Source organism: Lissotriton vulgaris, chromosome 6, assembly GCF_964263255.1.
Source record: "Lissotriton vulgaris chromosome 6, aLisVul1.2, whole genome shotgun sequence".
NCBI classification, from domain to species: Eukaryota; Metazoa; Chordata; class Amphibia; order Caudata; family Salamandridae; genus Lissotriton; species Lissotriton vulgaris.
In genome coordinates, this window is record NC_141694.1 from 476,048,288 (window position 1) to 476,070,200 (window position 21,913).

Consider the following 21,913-nt stretch of genomic DNA (forward strand, 5'->3'; position numbering starts at 1 on the left):
GAGAAGGGTCTTGGTCTAGAAAGCACGCTTTTGTTTATTTGGTGTAAAATCCGTTCAGTAGCTTTGGACAAATATCGAAATTTACAGATATCGATATTTGGGAATTCTGCCATCTGATTGACTGAGGCGTTACAAGCACAAGCTTGCTGCCTATTGGCTGCGAGCTGTTGCAACTAGGAAGTGTTGGCAGCCATTTTGTGATTCTGTTGCAATTAGTAAGGGTAAAAAAAGGCGAAAAGAGTAGGAAACAGGAGGATAGGAGCACTGTAACCTCTGTGTGGGAGTGCGAAGCGAAGTAGTCACTCCTACCGGTCTGAAAGTGCGATGTTGCTCAGAGTGACATGGTGCTGAGATAAGATGCTGCTACACTCGGGTATGAAACCGAGAGCCTAAACCGTGAGCTCATTGCTGTAAAGTGATGTGCACTGGTCTTTGTAGCATACGTGTGCAAGTAGTGTTAGTAGGCGTACTGACCCCTACCATGCGTTTATACTATACCGGAAGTGGGACGCAAAGTACTCATGCCTACTAGTGAGGACTCGGGTATCAAACCGAGCTGATTGCTGTAAAGTGATAGGCTCTGGGCGGTGTAGCATACTGGCCGCTGTAGTATAACTTTGTAAGTAGTGTTTGTATGTGTTTATACTATAGAGGGAGTGGGAAGCAAACTACTCATCCCGACTGGTCTGAAGACTCTGGGATTAAACCATGAGCCTAAACCTTGAGCTCATTGCTGTAAAGTGATGTGCTCTGGGCGCTGTAGCATACCTGTGGAAGTAATGTTAGTTTGCGTTTATACAATACAGGGAGTGGGAAGCAAACTACTCACCCCTACTGATCTCAAGACTCGTGGATGAAACCATGAGCTCATTGCTGTAAAGTCATTTGCTATGTGTAGCATGCCAATGTAAGTCATAGTAGAATGTTAGTATGTAATGGTGCTAGAATGTAAGTATGTAATGTTAGAATGTAGAGCTGTCATGAGGGGAATCTTGGGGAATTTGTACACTGTGCTGCAGAAGAAGGTTGACTTGCTGTCTGCTCCTGTTGGTGGCTGTTTAAGCTGTCTTGTTTTCCTGCAATAAATCTACTTATTGCATCCACTCTGTCTGCCTCTTCACTACATAAATTTGGCAGATAAAGATAAAAAGAAGGCAGCACAAACCAATATTTCGAGCTTCCTTGCGTTCTGCTGAAGACTTGTTTTCTTCGTGAAGCTGTTTCTACTCATCCCAGGGTCGTCAGCTCTGTGTCATCCGACCTCTGGTAGGATTTATATTTTTTGATTTTGGGCTTCCTCTGCTCTTCACTACACTCTGGTCACTGTACTATATGTGTGCAAATAGTGTTAGTATGCGTTTATACTAATCCTGCAGTTATGCAGTAACCAATGCATCATGGCCCTATGGAGCGCCACCTCCCAGGCACAGCTCATACAATGTCCCGGGGTGTGCATCCGCAGGACATTTATGTTTGCTTTTACAGGGCAGGAGCATGGCTTCCACCCTGTGATAGCAAATCCTTGTTTGGCTCATTGAAGCAAGAGGAGTAAAACCTTATATTGCTTCAATAAGGCGGATCCGAATGGTAAAAATGGAGAGAAAAAATGAAGCCGGGTATCACCCATTCATTTGAATGAGCCCCCTGGTGGGTAATGTTCCGGGTCCAATCCTATTATTATATTGCGTGGTCTCTGCAGCACTCGGGACCTTAATCTCACATGTAAATTAGGTGCGGGAGGGCACAGAGACGTTTCGCAGTCTAGGGGGACGCCACGTCCCTGGGTATTGTATACTAAATGTTTGGGTGGCTTCGAGACCAACTTAAGTCCGGGGATCGCCACCCTCCGGGGCTTTTTTTAAATGTGCAGGGTGGGCCTCGCCAGTCCCTGAAGCCTTGGTGGCCCTAGGCAGAGCCTTATTGGTTCTGTAATCACACGGGCAGTACTCATGGTGTTAGAAAGTGATACACTCATAGATCCCTTGCAGTTGTAGAATTACCCAGGCTTCATTTATGTAATAGTTTGTTGGTTTATATTTGGTAGGTGCACCGCAAAATTACAAATGTTTTCCCTCATAACGTCCTATCAACCACCGATTTTCACAATAAACTACAGACAAGTGTTGTCAGAAAAAGAAGACCAATACATTCACTTATTTATTGGTAAAAAAATTACCTTTATTAAAAGAACACAAATAAATGGAAATGCAACTTTATTCAAACAAACAACAGTATAACATGAAATAAGTGGGTGGGACTCCTCCAGTAGCAGCGTACAAAACCTGCAAGACAAAAAAGAAACATAAGTGTTTGTGCCATGTCCAAGTGAAAAAGAAAGGTAGTCAGAATAAAAGGCAGAAACTGAGAATGAGACAGAGAGCGGGTAGGTGGAAGGAAGTAGGGGAGGGAGAGTCAAAAGAACCGAGGGAGGAGGAGACAGAGCGTCGGCCTACTGCACCCAGCCCTCACTGTTCACCTCCCGTCAGCCATGTGTCTGGGACGCTGGGGTCCATGAGAAAGAGAGCGGTCCAGCAAGTCCTTAAAATGAAACAGAGATATGAATGAGGCCAGAGATTTTTTCTTTTTATAAAATTTTATTCATTTTGTCTGGTCATACAAGTTATTCATATTTACATTGTGAGTATTCAGGTCACAGTGTACAGTAATAGTGTTGGAATACATACAAGCCCCAGCAGGACATCAGCAATAGTCACATAAGATCATTCATTAATGTATTGATGTTTACTAGTGTATCTTAGGGCCTTTTACATGATAAAAGTTTCCTACAACATTTTACACCTTATCATTTACACATTCCTTAGGATAGATGCCAGTCGCATATTCATACTTTTCCTCTCCCAGTGAAGCATAACCACTACTGACCTCCTATAAGTATATTTACATCTTCTATCACTACCTAATCATCCCTCTGCATATTTAAGAGATATTTTTTTAATGGTTTCCAGAAGTCTTTGGGCCTCGATGGCTGCGGTAGTTCTTCCGCATATACCTCCATAGTTTCCCTACAATAGGACATGTCAACGGGCAAGTCTTTAAACCTGGAGAGGCTCTTGCTACCCCATCTAATAGCCACTCTTCTTTTTGCAAGCAACAGGAATACCGCTAGGAACTTCCTTCTCTTTGTGGGCTTTAATTTATGTAACCCCAGCAAACACACCAAATGGGTGTTCGGCACTAGTTCGGCTAGCATACCTGTTAGTGTAGCCATTATTTCTTGCCAGTATTTGTGTATCTGTGGGCATGCCCATGCCATGTGTAGAAAATCGGCGTGTGCAGTGTCGCATCTATGGCGGTTGTCATGTGTTCTGAGTCTGTAGTTGTGTAATTGAGTCGGGGAGTAATAAAATTGGTGTAGAAATTTGAAGTGTAAGATACGTAAGTTACAATTTGATGTCAGTAACTGTAGTTGCCTACAGCTATACTCCCAGTCCTGTTCTTCAATGTTCCCACCCAACAGTTTTTCCCACCTATGGTGTGATTTGGTACTAAGCTCTGTTTGCTCTGATTGTGATGCAGAGTGTAGGCGGGTTATTCATTTCTGACGCATTGGTGCCGTCAACAGGGCTTGTAGTGCGAGTAATGTTGGGGGTTCCTCAGGATAAGTTGCGTACATATCCCTGACCGCCATCTGTAGACGCAAATGGATGAACACCTTCATCGGAGTGTTATTTATGCTCAGCGACGGGTCATTTCGTTGTACGAATCTGCTATGTGGGATATATATCCTTCATTGTGTAGATCTTCATGTCCTCTAGTAACCGTTTAATTATCTTTTCCTGGGTCACCAACAGTTTCGGGTGTTTAGCTGTGGGTAGTGCCAGGGCATAAATGGGTAGTTTATCCACCCTGCTCGCCAGTGTGTGCCATGCTCTTGAGGTGCAGTGCACAGGTTGGATCGTGTCTGCAGGTATATGGTATGTTGGGTGAGATATAAAAGCGATCAGTGGAGTTGGGTGTAAGCTGTCCGTCTCATCTGGAACGTGTGGAATGTATGCGTGACGTGTTAATTTTTAAAAATTTTAATTTAAAAAAACATTTGTACAGCGCTCGTATACCCAGCGGTTTCATGGCGCTAGTGGTGAACAGTGGGCGGCAGCAGCTAAAAGATTTGGTCAGGTAGGCTTGTGTAAAAAGGAAGGTTTTAAGATTCTTCTGAAACAGAAGGTAAGAAGGTGAGGTGCGTAGGGTAACCGGAAGGGAATTCCAAAAGGTTGGAGCCAGGACAGCGAATCTCGCTCCGCCCGCCTTCTGCTTTTTAAAGCGAGGGATGGTAAGGAGGGCCAAATGAGCCGAGCGAAGTTCTCTGCCTGGACAGTATGGCTTAATGAGAGAGCAGATGAATTCGGGAGCAGTGCCCGATCTAGCCTGGTACGTGAGGCAGCTGAGTTTAAACAGGGCACGCTCTCTCACAGGCAGCCAGTGCAGTGTTTTGAGTAGTGGAGTGACCCGATGATATTTAGGTAGGCCATGGATCAGGCGGGCCGCCTGGTTCTGCACCAGTTGTAATCTATGGATCGCGTATGCAGGGGCCCCATTATAGACTATGTTGCCATAGTCTATACGGGACAGTACCATGGCCAACATGATAATTTTTAAAGCTGAGGGAGAAAAGAAACGGGAAACTTTCCTAATTACTCTAAGGGAAAAGAAGCAGGAAGAAACCACGGAACTGACTTGTGAGTGGACGGTGAGCTGGGGATTAAGAAGGATTCCCAGGGTTTTTACTTTGGACACAGGAAGTGGAGGGACACCAAGGGAAGGGGGCCAAAAGGAAGGGGACCATGGACTGCAGCCACCTCCGGTCACGACCAGCTCGGTCTTGTCCGGGTTAAGTTTGAGGTGGCTGCAGTTCATCCAATCTTGAATGAACGTCATTACTGTTTGGACGTTCAGGGCGGATGAGCGTGAGTGAGACAGATTGAAGATTAACTGGAGGTCATCCGCGTAATTGAACACGGTGACCTCCAGTTGCTGTAACATAAAAATGAGGGGAAAAATATGAAGGTTGAACAAAAGAGGGGAAAGTGATGAGCCCTGAGGGACCCCGCACTCTATCTTGCGAGAGGCCGCAGCAAAGCCAGTCAAACGGACCGCTTGAGTTCTCCCAGCGAGAAAGGACTCCAGCCAAGAGAAGGCTAAGCCTTCTATGCCCGCCGCCCTGACACGGTTAAGGAGGATGGAGTGGTCCACCATGTCAAAAGCGGCGGATAGGTCTAGGAGAAGCAAGGCTTGCGGAAGGTTGATGTTAATACCTTCACGCAGCTTGTCCATGACTGAAATGACCACTTTCTCTGTAGATTGCAGGGGACGGAAGCCGGCTTGACAGGGGGAGAGGCAATGATTTGCCTCAATATGAGTGCTCAGAGTGGAGGTGATATGGGTTTCGAGAACTTTTGCAAGGTAAGGGAGGAGTGAAATGGGGCGGTAGTTGGAGGGGGAGGAAGAATCGGCGTCCAGTTTTTTAAAAATTGGGATGACAACCGCCGATTTGTGTGGACTGGGGACAAAACCGTGTGCAAGTGAATCATTGAGGAGGGTCAAAGGGGGAGTGGGACAGGCTGAATAAACTTCCCTGAGGATACAAGCAGGGGCAAAGTCCAGGGGAGAGCCTGATTTGACCCGAAGAAGCAGAGGAAGGAGGGTGTCAATGGTTAGTAATGGGAAGTTAGTCAGTTTAACAATGGTGGGGGGAGGGGAAGGGTTAACAAAAGTGGAGGAGGGTGGAGGAATGTTGTGTTTAATTTTGACAACTTTGTCTATAAAAAAACTCGTTAAGCGAGTCACAGAGGGACTGGGAAGGGGGGATAGTAACCGTGGCTCTAGTGGATGAGGCAAGTTCATGGACAGTGGAGAAAATTTCCTTCGATTGGGACTCAGCGATCATTATCCTGTTGGTGTAGTATTCGGCTTTTGCTTCCAGAATGCATTTTTTGTAAATTTGCAAAACAGACAGATAGATTGTCTTTTGGGCAGGGTCGTAAGTTCTTCTCCAGACTCGTTCGGCCCTTCTTGCAGCTAGTTTTTTTACTTTAAGGTCGGGAGTAAACCAACGATTGGCTGGGTGGGCCCGTTTAACTGAAAGCCGCTTTAGGGGGGCGAATTCATCACCCGCCGCCGTGAGCCAGTTGTTAGTGGCGGCCAGCTGAGGGGTGGCTGCAAGGCCGGATAGATCAGGGCTGGTTTTGGTCAGGGCTGAGCAGAAGGAAGGCATGTCTATTTTTCCCCATTTCGGAACCCAGGTGTTTTTGGGAAGGGGGGGTTTGACCAGGGGCACTAGGGCAAGGGAAAACGTAATGGTGGAATGGTCTGACCATGAGCATGGGGATATGATGGGGGGGGTGAATGGAGCATTCAATGTCCAAATTTGGTCTAGCATATGGCCATGTAAATGGGTGGGACTATGAATAAGCGGTACAAAATTCAAACTGTTCATAAGGCTGGTAAACTCCTTAGATTGAGGGCTTTCGGCAGGATCATTGGGCCAGAAATTGAGATCCCCTAAAACTAATACAGATGAATTGTTAACCAATAGTGTGCGTGCTGCGCACAGCTGCAAGTCCAGTGCTCCGAAACCATCCTGGTGGAATGGCTTTGTCAATACTTTCCAGCTTACTCTGGCTTGTTTGCCCGCCCATGTGAGTCTCTGCAACAAGGAACGCAGTTTGGAGAAAAACGCCTGCGTCAGCCGAATTGGGATATTGATAAATAAATATAAAAATGTGGGTAGGATTATCATCTTCTGCAGTGCAATCCTATCTGCTAACGATAAAGGTAGCGGTATCCACCTGGTTATCTGCTCATCAAGTTTAGTCAGTGCCTTACCATAGTTCTCCCATAATACTTGATCTGGGTCCCTATGTAGCCACACTCCCAGGTACTTGACTGGGTCTGACTGCCATTTTAGGGGGTAATTTAGTGTCGGCTCAGTCATGCCCAAAGTTAGAGAAATTAGTACGAATTTGTCCCAGTTTATTCGTAGTCCTGCACACTGTTCGAAGAGAATGTACTCCCTGATCAGGTCATTGAGATGGGTGTCTGGATCATGCATGAATAACACCATGTCGTCAGCGTATAGGGAAATATTAAGAGAGCGTAGGCCTGGCTGTAGGGCAGCTTCCGAGTGACATTGGCAAATCTTACAGGCTAGGGGCTCTAAGATCAGCGTGAACAGTGTCGGTGATAGTGGGCATCCCTGCCTCGTCCCTCTATCGATATGTATGGGGTCAGATGTTTGACCATTTATTCTGATTCCAGCCGTCGGGTCGGTATACAAAATGTCTATCCATCTTACTAAGCCCTCTGGGAAGCCCATCCTGTGTAGCACTACAAGCATGTACTTCCATTCCACCGAATTGAAAGCTTTCGCAGCATCTAGCAATGCTGCCGCTGCCGGCAGACCCGGGTCCTGGTGATAATAAAGGGCAAAAATGGTTCTTATATTTTGGGTGGTGGATCTATTAGGTACAAAGCCTGCTTGGTCAGGCAATACCAATTTTTCTTGTAGTAGCTGTATCCTAGTAGCAATGACCTTCGCTAAGATTTTTGCATCTATATTGATTAAGGACAGTGGGCGATAAGAGTCACAGTTGGTTGGGTCCTTATCGGGTTTGGGAAGTGCTATTAGGAGTGCTTCACTAAGTGAGTCAGGGAGTGTACCCGTCTCATACGCCTCCTCATACATTGCTGCTAAGTGTGGCATCAACAGGTCCCTATATGTTTTGTAGACCTCCCCTGGGAGCCCATCTATCCCCAGGGCTTTGTTGTTTGGTAAAGAATTGAGGGGCATATTACCAACAACTAGCGATAATTATCGCTATTTTGGTTTAGCGGCGATATTTTTATTGCCGAGCTGCGGCGATTTTTATCGCTTAGGAACCTTGCTATTATCAAGGTTTATCTCCTAAGCGATAAAAATCGGCCAAAATGCATGAATATCGCTGAAAAGTCAGCGATATTCATGCATAACCGAGCTAAAGCTCTTAACCATGTTATCCACCTACCATTGGATAACATGGCTAAGAACTGCTCAGGGGCAGGTGTTAGCTTTTAGAGATATTTGCACTTAGTGCGAATATCTCCAAAAGTTGGTAATAGGAGATAGCGATGTTAGCGACTGTTTCCAGTCGCTAACATCTTGGCACGCCCACTTTGCATGTCATTAGTGATAAATATCACTGACATGCAAAGCGGGGCCCAAGATGGCCGCTATCTCCTACTAGCTGCCGCTAACTGGTGTTAGCGACAGCTAGGTAATAGGGAGATAATTTTATCTCCGCTTTCTTGGCTTTTAAAGGCAAAAAAGCGGAGATAAACCCCCTTGATAATATGCCTCTGATTGCATTACTGAGTTCTTCCTTAGTACTATGATGGCTTAGAAATTTTCAGTGGGTGTCCGACAACCAAGCCAGCGCTACATCCTGCAAGTAAAGGCCAATGTCGTCCGTGGTAGTGCACAAAGGCGTGTCATATATTTGCGAGTAGTACTCCCTAAAGTGGTGTAAGATGGATGGCGTATCATACAAAGTGTGACCGTCTTCATCCCTGATTTGTGTTATGTATGACGTTGTAAATGAGGGTCTGATTTTGCAGGAAAGAGCGCATCCCGGCCTACCTCCCTCAACCATAGTTCCATGCTGTGTGTCGTCTCGATTTATATTTTATCTCATCCTTAGCTTATGTTAAATAATCGTCCATCTGTTCCCTTATTCTACCCAGTAATGTGGGGTCTCCCGTTTGTGCATGTTCCATTTCCAGTGAGCTAATATCCTTTTCTATGATATTGAACTGCTGCTGAGTATCCTTCAGGATCCCAGCATGCTTGCTAATGCAATGACCACGGATTGTGACTTTGAATGTCTCACACAGTATTCCTGAACTCAACACTGACCTAGCATTTAGATCAAAATATTCCGTGATTGCCTGCCGCAGCTCTGTATGGAACACTTGACCTAACAAGGCGCTTCCCTGTAGCCGCCAAGTGAATTGTTTGGGGATATGTGTGGGGATCTCCAAGGTAAGGTATACCGGGGAGTGATCTGACAAGGTTTTGGGTAAATGTTTAATCCAAGGTTGTCCAAGTGCTTGCCTCCGCTGTGAGCAACCAGTAATCTATGCGTGACCATGTATTATGTGTCATGGACGTGCACGTACCCTCCTCCTGCTCATGTTTCTCATTCTCCAAATGTCCATCATACCCCATAACTCCATGCCGTCTTTTAGGGCCTTGGCTGCTCTCTTACCATAACGCTCGTTACCCGTAGATCTGTCGAGGGCCGGGTCTAGACAGGTGTTGAAGTCCCTTCCCCATACTATAGGCGCACTATGAAATTCTCTGAGTTTAGTCCATATATCTACATAAAAGCTGGGGTGATCTATGTTAGGTCTATATGATGTTATTACCATTAGTACCGTGCCACCAAAATTTCCTTGCACTATAACGAATCGACCTTAATCATCTCGCAACGCCTTTATGAGCTGAAATGGAACACTTCGCCGAACAAGTATTAAGACGCCTCTAGCACACGTAGAATAGGAAGAGGCCATGCGATACACCACCCATCTTTTTCCTACCCGTGGATCAGTAGCAGGGGTAAGGTGTGTTTCCTGTATTCATTCCACATCTATCCCATGCCTATCTAAGTATGCAAGTACCTTGCGTATTTTCTGTGGGTTTTGCAGCCCTCAGACATTCCATGTTAAAAACGTTTCTTTGCTGGTTGTCCTACTAGTATCAGCCATGCCCATCTATTCCTGCCAAAGACAGCCAATGCCCTGTGAACTTCACGTGCAAAGTGAGAACTGTACCAGTGCTTTCTCTTGCCTGACATTTTCTGCTTTCCCTAGCCCACTCCCCACCCCCACCCACTCTGTCATGTACCCTTTGGCGGAGCCAGACCCACAGTTATGGTTCCTGAGATCCCCACCTCCCCCTCCCCTCTAAAGATCGAGAACAGCCACTTCAAAAACAGAAAACAGTAACTTGTGTGGTGCACACAAAGGGGCAATAGCTGTTAGTCTATTTCCTGTGGAACTCCTCCACATGGGCGGATGCTCGGCTAAACCTAGTGTGTCTAGAAACCTATCATCACGTGAAATATTTTTAACAAGTCCGGGTGATGGATTATAAGAATTGCATTAAACGTCAGTAATTGCTATATCAGAAAACTTTACAGACATTAACTTCCTGCCAGCACAACAATTTGGCGACTAGCTCGTACACATATTACAACTTATCTGTGGATAATCATCAGTAGTAGGGGTCTGCAGCCAGCGCCCTGCCTCTGATACTGCGTCCAAAGGAGGCGGCCAAGGAAAGGTCACTCTTATGCAAGAAAGAGTCAGGTAATTCGAGCAATCCCCCCTCATCCAGCAGGTACCAAGTCTCAACGCACAGCAGCAGATACCCCTGTCAGCTTCTCCTAATTACACATCCTTGTATGCAGAGTGTGATCCAGGTAAGACCGCCATGAGCTGCTCCATCATCTACTCTTCGGCGTCCGACGTTATGGCTTGGTCATCCTGGTCCCCCCTTGGGGATTTCCGTCTCGGTCCTCAACTGTTCTTTAGTTGAATGAATTTCAATATGTCCTATCATTGAAGATCTTCGACTTGTCTTCATCTGTGATTTTAAGCTGCGCCCGATATAGCATAGCATATTGTATATTCATATCTCTCAGCTTTTGTTTTGCCGTGATAAATTTCTTCCTGGCTTCTTGGACCGCCATGGTAAAGTCCGGGTATATGGATATGTCTATACCTTCGTGGGCCAGCTTCCCCAATTCGTGAGCTTTTCTGAGAGCCGCATCCCTGCCTCTGTAATTCAGTATTCTCGCTATTATCGGCCGGTTGGAGGTTTTGGGGCCAGAGACCTATGCGCTCTTTCCACTATAAAAACCTCGGAGAATGTTTCCCGTCCGAATAGTGAGATAAGCAGCTGTTTGACATACCTCTCCATAGGTCCTGTGTTCGTTGTCTCTGAAATACCCATCAGGCGGACGTCGTTTCTTCGAGACGGCGCCTCCAAATCTTCCGCTTTAGCAGCGAGGTCAGCCAGCTGTTTATCCATCCTCACCTGCTTCATGTTCATCTGAACGTGCTCATCTTCTGCCTCGGATATACGGCGTTCAGCCATATCATACCTCTCCGTTTGTCTGTCGATGCGTTCTAACATTCTGTCGACACGGTACGTGAGAGAGTCCATCTTACCATTTATATTGGTCAATGCTGCTTGTATCTTGGTGAACATTGCCTGTACGTCACCGTTAGTTACTCCATTGGCTGTACCTGTTGACGTCTGCGATAGCGGTTGTTCGTCAGCGCCGTGATCCGAGGGTTTATTATTATGTTCAAAAGTTATTTTCGGTTGGTTCCTGTCTGGTTTGCCCATTGTTGGTCCTGGTTTGTAGCGCAAAGGTTATATATCTTTGTGGTATAATCAAGTGTCTGCTCTCTCGCCCTTCGTAGCAATTGCTGTGGGGGGCACCAGCTATGTTCTTGACTCCCGGCGCTCTTTCTCTGACTTGTCTGTTTTTCACATGTGAGATTCTGCCTCTACTGTATTTCCGTCGAGGGGGGGGCTTCCCATCAGACCCCGCACCACGTATAACCCCAGATCGGTCCTGATGTGTCCAGCAGTTTCCCTTTCCGTCTCACAGCCGGTGCCTTATGCCTCCACTTGCTCACAGTGCACTGCCAGGTGGGTAAATGCGACAGTCATTGGGGGGGACCTCCACTGCCAGGGCTGTCCAAGCCTCACTTCCCTTCACCACCGTATTTAAGACGGACCTCAACCAGCCATAATTAGTCCCCTTCCGAACCGACAGAGCCTTGCGGTGCCCGCAGCGTGTGTGCCTTGTTTCTGGGAAGTGGGCTGCGGGCCAACCATGCAGCAGAAGCTCAGCAATGTACCTCCCGGGGGGGCCCGGCTCCACCTCCACCATCGGCCCCTTCGTCCCCAAGCGGGTCGCGCTATTACCCCTAGCTGCAGCCACAAGTCCCGGGGTTGTTTCTACTCCTCCAGGGGGCCGCCCGCACCACACACTGCCAAGGCAGTCGTCACCGATCGCCATACAGGCTAAGTAAGATACTAAGCCTCGCTGCACCCAGTGATTATGGGTTGGTGAGTATCCTCGCGGCAAGGGCGGACGCGTTTGTATATCCAGCTCCAAGTACCATGAGGCAGGAACGCACTTAGACGGATGACTGGCAAAGCATTTAATGGTAGTATTGCACCCCCGGACAGATGGTCACCACAGTTCATCTTTCAGTGCCAGTCAATGTTGCTGATGCGTTTCGAAGCCTAATTGTTCCTTTTTCAAAGGCTCGACTGCTTTGTTTGACACTTCCTCTTTATACAATACCACACCCTCCAATGGGCAGAGAATAATGGTTCTTGTGGTTTGTCAAGCTCATAAGACCCTGGATGGGTCCACTGTTTATATTTGGTCTGTGGCAAAACTTCAAGCCATCTGATGGGCCTCCGTTGTGCATGTTTTTCCCTTTTTCTCTGTAACGTCAGCAGCTTGTTCTTAGAAACAGATATATTATAACAAATATTACTCCTTTTCTGGCTCCTTTTACCTTATATATAGTGACTTTTTATATTATAATATTCATACTGTACTTCGCTCGAGAGGTGTTGCTAACCTGTCGACGCAGACCCTAAACATTTACAATCAAAGTGACAATAGTACACTTGTTATTATGTTTTCCCCTAGAGATCACATGCTGTTAATATGTACATTATAACATTAACAGTCTTAGTGATCCTAGCGGAATTCACAATCCATCGTCACAAACAGTAATGTTAAGTAAGCAACGTTACCGGCTTGTGGCTTTCAGTCTATTTCACCCTTGTGATCATATGCTGTGAGAATATATACATATTATTATTCTCAACGTCATTATCTCAGAGGAGTTTATGACCCGTTGCCACGAAGATCTAATTTTTTCACCTCCCGGAGAAAAGAAGTTCAGTAAATATTTACTGCTCGAAACTATTTCATTATGGATGTTCTGTTAAATACATAACTTTATTTTCCTTTTCTTTTTCCTGTATAAATTGTATCAATCGTTATGTTATAATAGATTGTCCTATTGCTACAGAACAGGAATGGGAGATTTTTCAGCGCCATCTGTAATATAATTATCAAATATTTTTAAAAACTTGATCAGATATTTTTATATATATTAAAATATAGCTATCATGCATTCTTTGTTACTTTAAATATTTAATAAACCCTACATTTCTGAATGTTATTTTCTAATTTCTATTCTTATTTGCGATTCCTATTCACCTTATCTCTAAAGAATATATAGGACCTGTACTATATATTACAAGAGTAACATTCTATATATTCTTTGGTGAGTATGTGATTTATTAGCGGAACAGTCTGAAACTTGTAAACACTAGGACAGCATGTTTCTGAATTGTACAGAATACAAATTTTAAAAATAATAATGCATGCATTTCTATGTAATATGAAACAATTTAAATTTTAATATTTTACTTGTTCTCTTGATCTGAGATAATGTAGTGCGGGAGTGTTTATTGTAGCACTTCTATTCTACTTTATCTAAAAGTAACTAATGCCCTCTTACATCAACAAGAATGTGGGGCAACACTTTTACAAACTGTAGCACAAAAATGAACTATATAGCCACAGTTAACTGATATTTTATGAAATTCCATTTTTAATTGTCAGCCCTTTCATATATACTACGACAGTTTCTGAAGAAAGTTTATTTGTATTTGCTTAATAAAAACTGTTTCAAACCTAGACTGATTTTTTTGCTGCTCAACCACACCTCCCCATCATGAAAGTAAACACCACATTATAATTAAATTGTAGTACTAAGAAGTATATCACCTACAAACTTGATAAAAGAAAACAGCGCAAAACACTGTCATTTTTCTGCCGTGATTTATACACCACACAGCAATTATAAAAATGGCCCTTAAAACATATATAAAAAATAGTTTACCTCATAATTCCTCTCCACCACCTTATGGGCACTATACACAGTTAATAGTTTTCCTAACCTACCCTCTACTTCTTTCTTTCCCCATACTCCTTTGGAAAATGCATCACAATATCACTGACAACAGTGAACCGTTCCCACCCAATAAGGAGCAAACTTGTGTTCGGAACACTTTAGTTAATAAAATTTCCATGTTCTCCAAAGACAAGCAAGGAACGACTGCTAGGCCTTCTACTTTTAATACTTTACAGCCAATGAACATTAAACTTCGTAAAGTCCCGCTTGGAGCACGTTACCCTAATACTCCCCGAACAGGAAGGAATCCTTAATAAAACTTTTCCACAAACTTCTTCTACGACTAACGGTTCTTATGAAAAAAATATATATAAATCTCCAGCACTGTAAGTATTTCAATTACCAGCATATTGTGGTGAACTTCTAACCTCTGTACTCACGCAACTGATCCATGAACTGTTACTATAGTAACAGGCAGAAAAGTAGTGGCTGTACAATAAAACGTTATATTTCCCTTGGATCCTCCACAAGACAGAAACGAAACCAAAATACCACATTTGCAACACCTTTGAACAGATCTTTTTAATAAAAAGAGGCCCCAGAGGTGGGGGAGAGGGAGGGAGGCGAGTGCAGGAGAAAGCGGTCCCCGGAACTCTGGGGGCCATGAGTCCCCGGCATACATATAGTTAAATATCCGAGGGGGGGTAGCGATCCCCGCGCAGGGGAGACCCTCTAGGCCCCCCATTATGAAAAACAAATAGCCCCAGAAATTTGACCCCACCCAGAAGAATAATTAACAATAAAGCGGGCTTCACGTTTTTTTTCTTTTTCACCCAAAACGCGTACCCTGCATTTTTTTAATAAAGAAATATATCCCACGTGACGTCATATACGGCGCCCCGTTCACGTACTCCATGTAAGATTCTAATTATTCAAAAACATATATTTATGTATTTAATGTACATATTAAGAGAAGACATTATCTAGGATAATCATAAAAATTGTTTTTTAAAACTGTAAAAAAGCATATATTACTTTTAAAATCAATTACAGAAATATCGCACGTACATCGTAAGAGTAAAGATAGTTTGAAGACATACATTTTATAAAACAATATAGCACTGCACACTAAAAAAAGTCAACACAATTTTTGACCCCTCTCCCAACATTTAAAAGCCCCTGGGGGAGGTGGTAAATTATTCAAGACTGAATACGTTGGTACAGGCCACTCTTACGCTGCCAGAAAAACACAACAACATTACAAAGCCCAGATTTCCATTATACTGATTTCTTAGTTTCAGGTGTAGTTGTCAGATCGACACACACTCTCTCATGGCTGGTATACACCCACACCACACCTATCCAGCACATCCGTCACTAGGCACGTGACCCTATGTATAAAAAAAACGGGGCGCACATGTTCTACTCCATTTTAGAGTTTTTCCCAAAGCACCGAACAAGGGGCCCACTACCACATGCGTGGCCTCTTTGGTTACTGAGTTAGTGGTGCCCAAAGCACTGAGCGGGCGAAGAACCTGCGATGATGATGATTGGAGCACGAATATGACATTATCCATGGAGATATCAAGACTCAGCACCATATATGAGACTTCTTTGTTGGAGATCGGAACTACCTCATGAAGAAGGTGTCTTCCACGAAAAGGTGAGCAGTGAGGCTTGAGTATGCATCGGAAGGAGTCAAAGGGTTGTAGCTGACTACATACAAAAATGCGACTTAGTATTTTAGACGAACACACTCCTACATAATGTATTAATTTACATGTTTAATTTTTTTCCCCAATAGCAGTTCCGTTTTTATAATCGCTGAAATGTCCGGAATATATTCACAATACAAACAGTTCGTAGAAATCTGACAATCAAACATCTATAAAAGCACAATATTATCTAACTCCAAATTAATATAGCAAGAACTACCAATCATAACATCTTTCTTTTAATATCTTTTAGATTTACAGCTTCAGGATGGATTATGTAACACGGACAACAGCAATAGCACAAGGTGAGCAAACAAGCCTGTTTCTGAAACAACAACAAGTTATCTGTCAAAGGAGAGGATATGTAGTATGCAGCAGGCGCAAAACAAACATTGGGCTAACGGGGCTTCAGCAAGGATGAGATAGCTTTCTAGGCCACACACACTTTTTTACAGATTTGGACGCTGCTATCTTCACTCTGCTGTATACAACTGTATCTGAATTGAAATGATTAACTCTCTTGATTACAGTGAAGGTTTCTTCCAAACGTAGAGCACCATGCTTCAATCACGCCAATGGCACTAGGTGACAAACAATTTTGTTTCCGAAACAACAAAAAATTATCTGTGAAAGGAGTGATTGGGTAGTGTGCACCAGCTTCACTGTCTAAAAGGTTAAATTAGCTCCGAGCAGTGACAACACATAGGTTACAACAGACTGACAAACAGATCTACAAGCTTATTACGCCACTTTTGTGTCACTTTTAACATACGAAAAGTGACGAAAGGAGCTTGTAAATCTACGTCTGACTTTTCAAGAAAAAATGACGTCTAGAACAAGAGTTGAAGTCAAATTGTGAACTCCGGTGGCCGCAGTATTTATACAATGGTAAACACAGAGGCCTAAATATACAATCCCGTTCTGCCACTTTTGTGTCAGTAACGCGGTAGGCACTTCCATATAAACACCACTTGATCGCAGCACTATAACAGAACTGAAATTTACTAAGCACAAACTTTCAGGTAAGGAGCAGAACCGAGCAGGCCATTTTCTTGGAGAAAGTCACGAAGATTCGTCCACCGACGCCAAAGTTATTCCAAATAGAATGTTGTGGATTTCCTATGGAAACTAGGTCCTAACTATAACTACCTACTGGCGAATGCCAGTAGGTAATATATATATATATATTACCTACTGGCGGTCGCCAGTAGGTAGTTATAGTTAGGACCTAGTTTCCAAAGGAAATCCACAACATTCTATTTGGAATAACTTTGGCGTCGGTGGACGAATCTTTGTGACTTTCTCCAAGAAAATGGCCTGCTCGGTTCCGCTCCTTCCCTGAAACTTTGGGGGTGATTCCTCAAGTGGAGGCCTAGAAAAAAGGGGGGTCCCAAAACGTGTTTTCCCCATGCAATTTTCCATAGAGACCTTTAGCCAGGGCAACAGCCCGAACGGCTGAACGGAATTACACCAAATTTGGAAGAGAGGTAGAGTTCGGTTAGGAGATTGTGCTTTTTGTTAAATGGTGTAAATCCGTTCAGTAGTTTCTGAGAAAATCGCAAGTAAAATCATAGCGATATCTAGGGAACGGAGTTCAGCACGCGTACGGAAATCTGTGCAATTACGAGCGCGAGCTGTATGCTGATTGGCTGTGAACTGTCTGTCAACACTCGAAACCAGGAAGTGTCGGTGGCCATCTTGTGCCTCGCTAGAACCGAGTCACAAAAAAACAGTAAAGCAAAGTTGAGAAATAAGGGAAGGGGGTAGGCTAGAAACATTCTGATGCTCTAGGCTTGCACAGGGGCTCGTACATGGATGTTTAGGCTTTATTTTTTATTTTTTTAAATGAAAATCAAGTCGTATGTGTTTGGAAAGACATACAATTACGAGCAAGAGCTGCATGCTGATTGGTTGTCAATACTCCAAAACAGGAAATGTTGGCAGCCATCTTGTTTGTCGCGAGAGCCGAGTCACAAGATAACAGTAAAATAAAGTTGAGATATAAGGAAAGGGGGCAGGGTAGAAACATTCTGACCCTACAATCTTGGTCAGGGGGGTGGTACATGGATCTTTAGGCTCAATTTTTATTTAAAAAAAATAAAAAATGGCCGGGTACTCGTGCAGTACTTGTACGCGGTGGAAAAGGTGAAAAAAAACTAGAAGTTTGTTTTGTTTATTAGGTCCCGGGGGGGCAAATTACGGGGGCAATTTTTAGAGCTATATTTCGATGACAGTATGTAAAGCTTTCCATATTTTCTTTTTGCTGCATCAGTTGTACTGTCTACGCGTGCGAAGCCTTGTTTGCAAGTGCACTTTTTTCCTTTTTCTTCAAGTTCGCTAAGCAAACCTCTCTTGATTATAGGTATAAAATTTGCTGCTTTGTTTTCCCGGGTCATGTGTGTTATCCGGTGCTATATTTTTGTAATATATTAATAAACATATTGCATGTATATTTATTTGAAATGTAGTGTCGAGGCACCAAACGGTGATTACATACTCCGTCCAACCGACATTTTAGTAGTTTTCCTTCGTTATTTTTATTATACCTGTTACTTTCATTTTACCCTGCGTATATTTTCTCTGTGATCGTTGAGATTTGGTGCCACAGATACCACGGTGTTTGTCCCTGGACTCCGATCTTATCAGAGTTGGTCACACGTATACCTAGAAACTAATTTGAAGGACGTAAGGCACATGCATTACAACACGTGTTGGTCAACAAAAAAACATTATTAAGATTATGCATTTATCATGTGTGGTAAATGCATGCTAGTTGTAAAAGCATGTGTGGAAAAGCGATATGCGTGCAAATGGTTTTGTGGTGACTATCACGCGTGCTTGTGAACCGGGTCTGGGCGCGGTGGAGTCTAGGGTACCAGGTGGAGGGGCACGCAGCTGCACTCATACAATATAGAAGTAATATAGGATTCTTAAAACTTAAAAACAAATTATTCTATAATTATCCTAGATTAAGTCTTCTGTTAGTATGTTCATTAAATACATGAATATATGTTTTTAAACAATTAAAAACATTTGCGTCTTTTTTGTACGAGGCGCCGTACATGACGTCACACGGAGGCTTTGATGCCAAACGTAACCTCGAAGCGTATTCGTTTGTATGCTGAGAATGATTAGCAGTATAAACTATGGTGCGATCACTCTCACTGTCAAATCAGAGCACAGGGCGCGCTATGAGAATTCAGGTGTAGGTTTGCATGAAATACTATAGGCAGATAGGGATGTTTTGGCAGCGCTTATGTCCATGAAGATTGGTTATTACCATTTACATATAAGTGCCTGAGGGAGGGAAAAGAAGTGTATGTGAATTGCGAGGATTGCACATTAGTATCACATCACTCCTTAATTTGTAGACAAATACAATTGCATGGCTCTTGTATACAAGATGCGCATGATGTGGACTGATTTTTGAAAGGTAGTCCGACACCTGCTATCATAACAACGTTCAGTTTACTGGAAATGGGAGTTATTTACTTTGAAATAATGGAGATTGTTGTGCAATGTTAGCAGGCATCGCTTACATGATTACGGTAACTGAGCGTGTGGTTTGATTAAAAAAAAAGTATTGTGAACTCCTCTGCATGGGAAGCTGGATGTTTCCATCTGGTGGTCAATTTCGACCTTGAAAGCAGAGTCAACCAAATGAGTCATATAAGAGCGCTATTGTCTCAAAAAGAGGTCACTCTTATATCTGGTACAGAAACATTTGTCCTTTATGTAGCAAACACCCGCACAGAAGTGCATGATTTATTAAATACAGACGTGCTCTTGAATTTTGAGGAGTTAATTTAGAGTATCTTTAATGTGTCCTTGACTACGGGGTTACATTACTTTTTTAAAGTTAGAAGCAGTGGCCTTGTGACTTCTGTAGAAAGTATATTTGGTGTCTTTTTGTGATTTTTTCATTCGATTTTTTTCCAGCATCTTTGGTGAATTGCACTTAATACTCGCATTTATTGCCGGTGTGCTTTTATTAATTTGTTTATATAAATATGGATGCACATCCTGCAGCAGACGATAATATGTCCCGGCTGTTGCTGCTCCGCAACCGAATGCTTAGTTACTATGGAGCGCTGCCTCTTGCAACATTGAGTGCAGTTTAGGGATTATCGTTTCGATTTTTCTTTTTCACATGCGTTGAACCTGTGTTCCATTGCCTGAGCTGCGATTTCGACTGGGTCCTGGATTTGTGTCTCAGCAGTACGGTGTCTCCCAACGCGGATTATGACCAGTTGATGAGCCTCTTAGTGGTTCATAAGTTGCTCTGTTTTGGCGGCGGGATTATGGCCTTAGCAGCGACACATGGAATAATGGGATGTTGGTATGCTTTTGCAGCGGCGCTTGAGTTCTTGGCACGCAGTTACATTGAAGATGACTAGGTATGGGCGGATTTTGCGGATCCACGATCCGCGGATTTTGCGGATTTGCGGATCGTAGATCCGCAAAATCGGCGGATTTGCGGATTTGCGGATCCGCGGATTTGCCCTGCTGAATCATTTCAGCTTACTAGTTTCAGCGGCCATGTGTGTGTTACTATGCAATCGCCCCGAGGGAGGCAGGGTTCCCTTGGGTGAGCTGTCCATCATAGTGGGTCAATGGTGGGAAGACGGTGCACACTGCGAGTGTGTGGGGGGGGGGGGCTTCCAAGCCCAAAGTCAGGCGCCCCGAAGGGCGCAGGGGTCCCTTGAGTGAGCTGTCCATCATAGTGGGTGAATGGCGGGAAGACGGTGCAAACCGCGAGTGTGTGGGCGGGGCCAAACGGGCAGGGCTTCCATGCGAGTTCACACATGCTTCTTGTGTGTATAAAAGGTCAGAGAAAGATCAGTTCAGCAGATGAAGAGAAAGAAGCTCCTGGTCACAGGAACAGCACGGGTATTGCGCTCATGAAAGTCAAGGATGCAAAAGCCTCTATCCAGCATCACAGCTGATTTTCCACGGTAGATTTGGGAAGAAGGCACACCTGCCTCGACGACGCTCACGATTGTTTTTGGGCTGATGAATGAGTCACTCACAGGAAGGGCATGTTGTAAATATTTTACGATGGCGCCGGCAAGCTGCCAGCGCCATCCTAAAATACTTACTAAATTAGCTTCAACAGGAAGCTCTAATAGATAAAATAAAGCAGGTGCTAGCACCTGCTTTATTTTATCTATGTGAGCTTCCTGTTGAAGCTAACTTAGTAACTATTTTAGGATGGCGCTGGCAGCTTGCCGGCGCCATCGTAAAATAGTTACAAGTTGACAGGCCAGCCAGGCTTCAACTTTTGCCCCCCGGAATCCGCCCCTCGCGGATTTGCAAATTCGCGGTAAATTCGCGGGAGTTCGCGGATTGCGAATTTACTGAAAATTCGCAAAATCCGCGAGCGGAACGGATTTTGCGCTCACACCTAAAGATGACCTGAGTTTTCCTCCGATGGTGATGGAGGCTCCGGTAGTTGAGGAACATGTATGTTCATTCTCACTATTGAATTGGATGGCTGAAATGTTTTTTGATGAGAACAATGACTTCCTCTTGGAGGCTGTTGCTACATACTGTGCTTACACGCTGTTGGATTAAGACTGTTTGATTTTTCTACGTATTCTTTATTATTTAGTTACTGTTTTCTATCAAAGAGCGAATAACTTTTTTTGTGAAATGTGAACTTGACTCTGCTTTTTAGGCTTGGACTCTGCGTTCCTACTTCGCTCACGTTTATATCACGTGCTTCGATCAAGGAAGGGTGCCGTGGGGCTGAGCCTTGGAGTCACACCCTGTTAAGTTAGCATAGGTTTATTAGAAGCTTACATGCTATTTTTGCTTTCCTGCTCTGCTTTGCACACAACACGTACTTGTGATATTGTTATGTTATGTTATGTTATGTTATGTTATGTTAAGTATATTTTTGAGCGCACAGCTGCCCCAGCGAAGGGGCGTCCCGGCGCTATATCTGGAAGAACATAACAAACAAGAAAAAATCAAAAAGGAAGCTAATAGGGCAGGGGGAAAAGATAAGTTTTGACAGCTTTCCTAAAGGCGAGAAGGTTTTTTAAAGAACGAATGTGGACAGGAAGTGCATTCCACAGTTTGGCAGCCATCACCATAAACGATCGACCGCCCAATCTGCATTTATGGAATCGGGGAACAAGTGCCAGATTTAGGCTAGCAGAGCGCAGGCTACGCGAAGG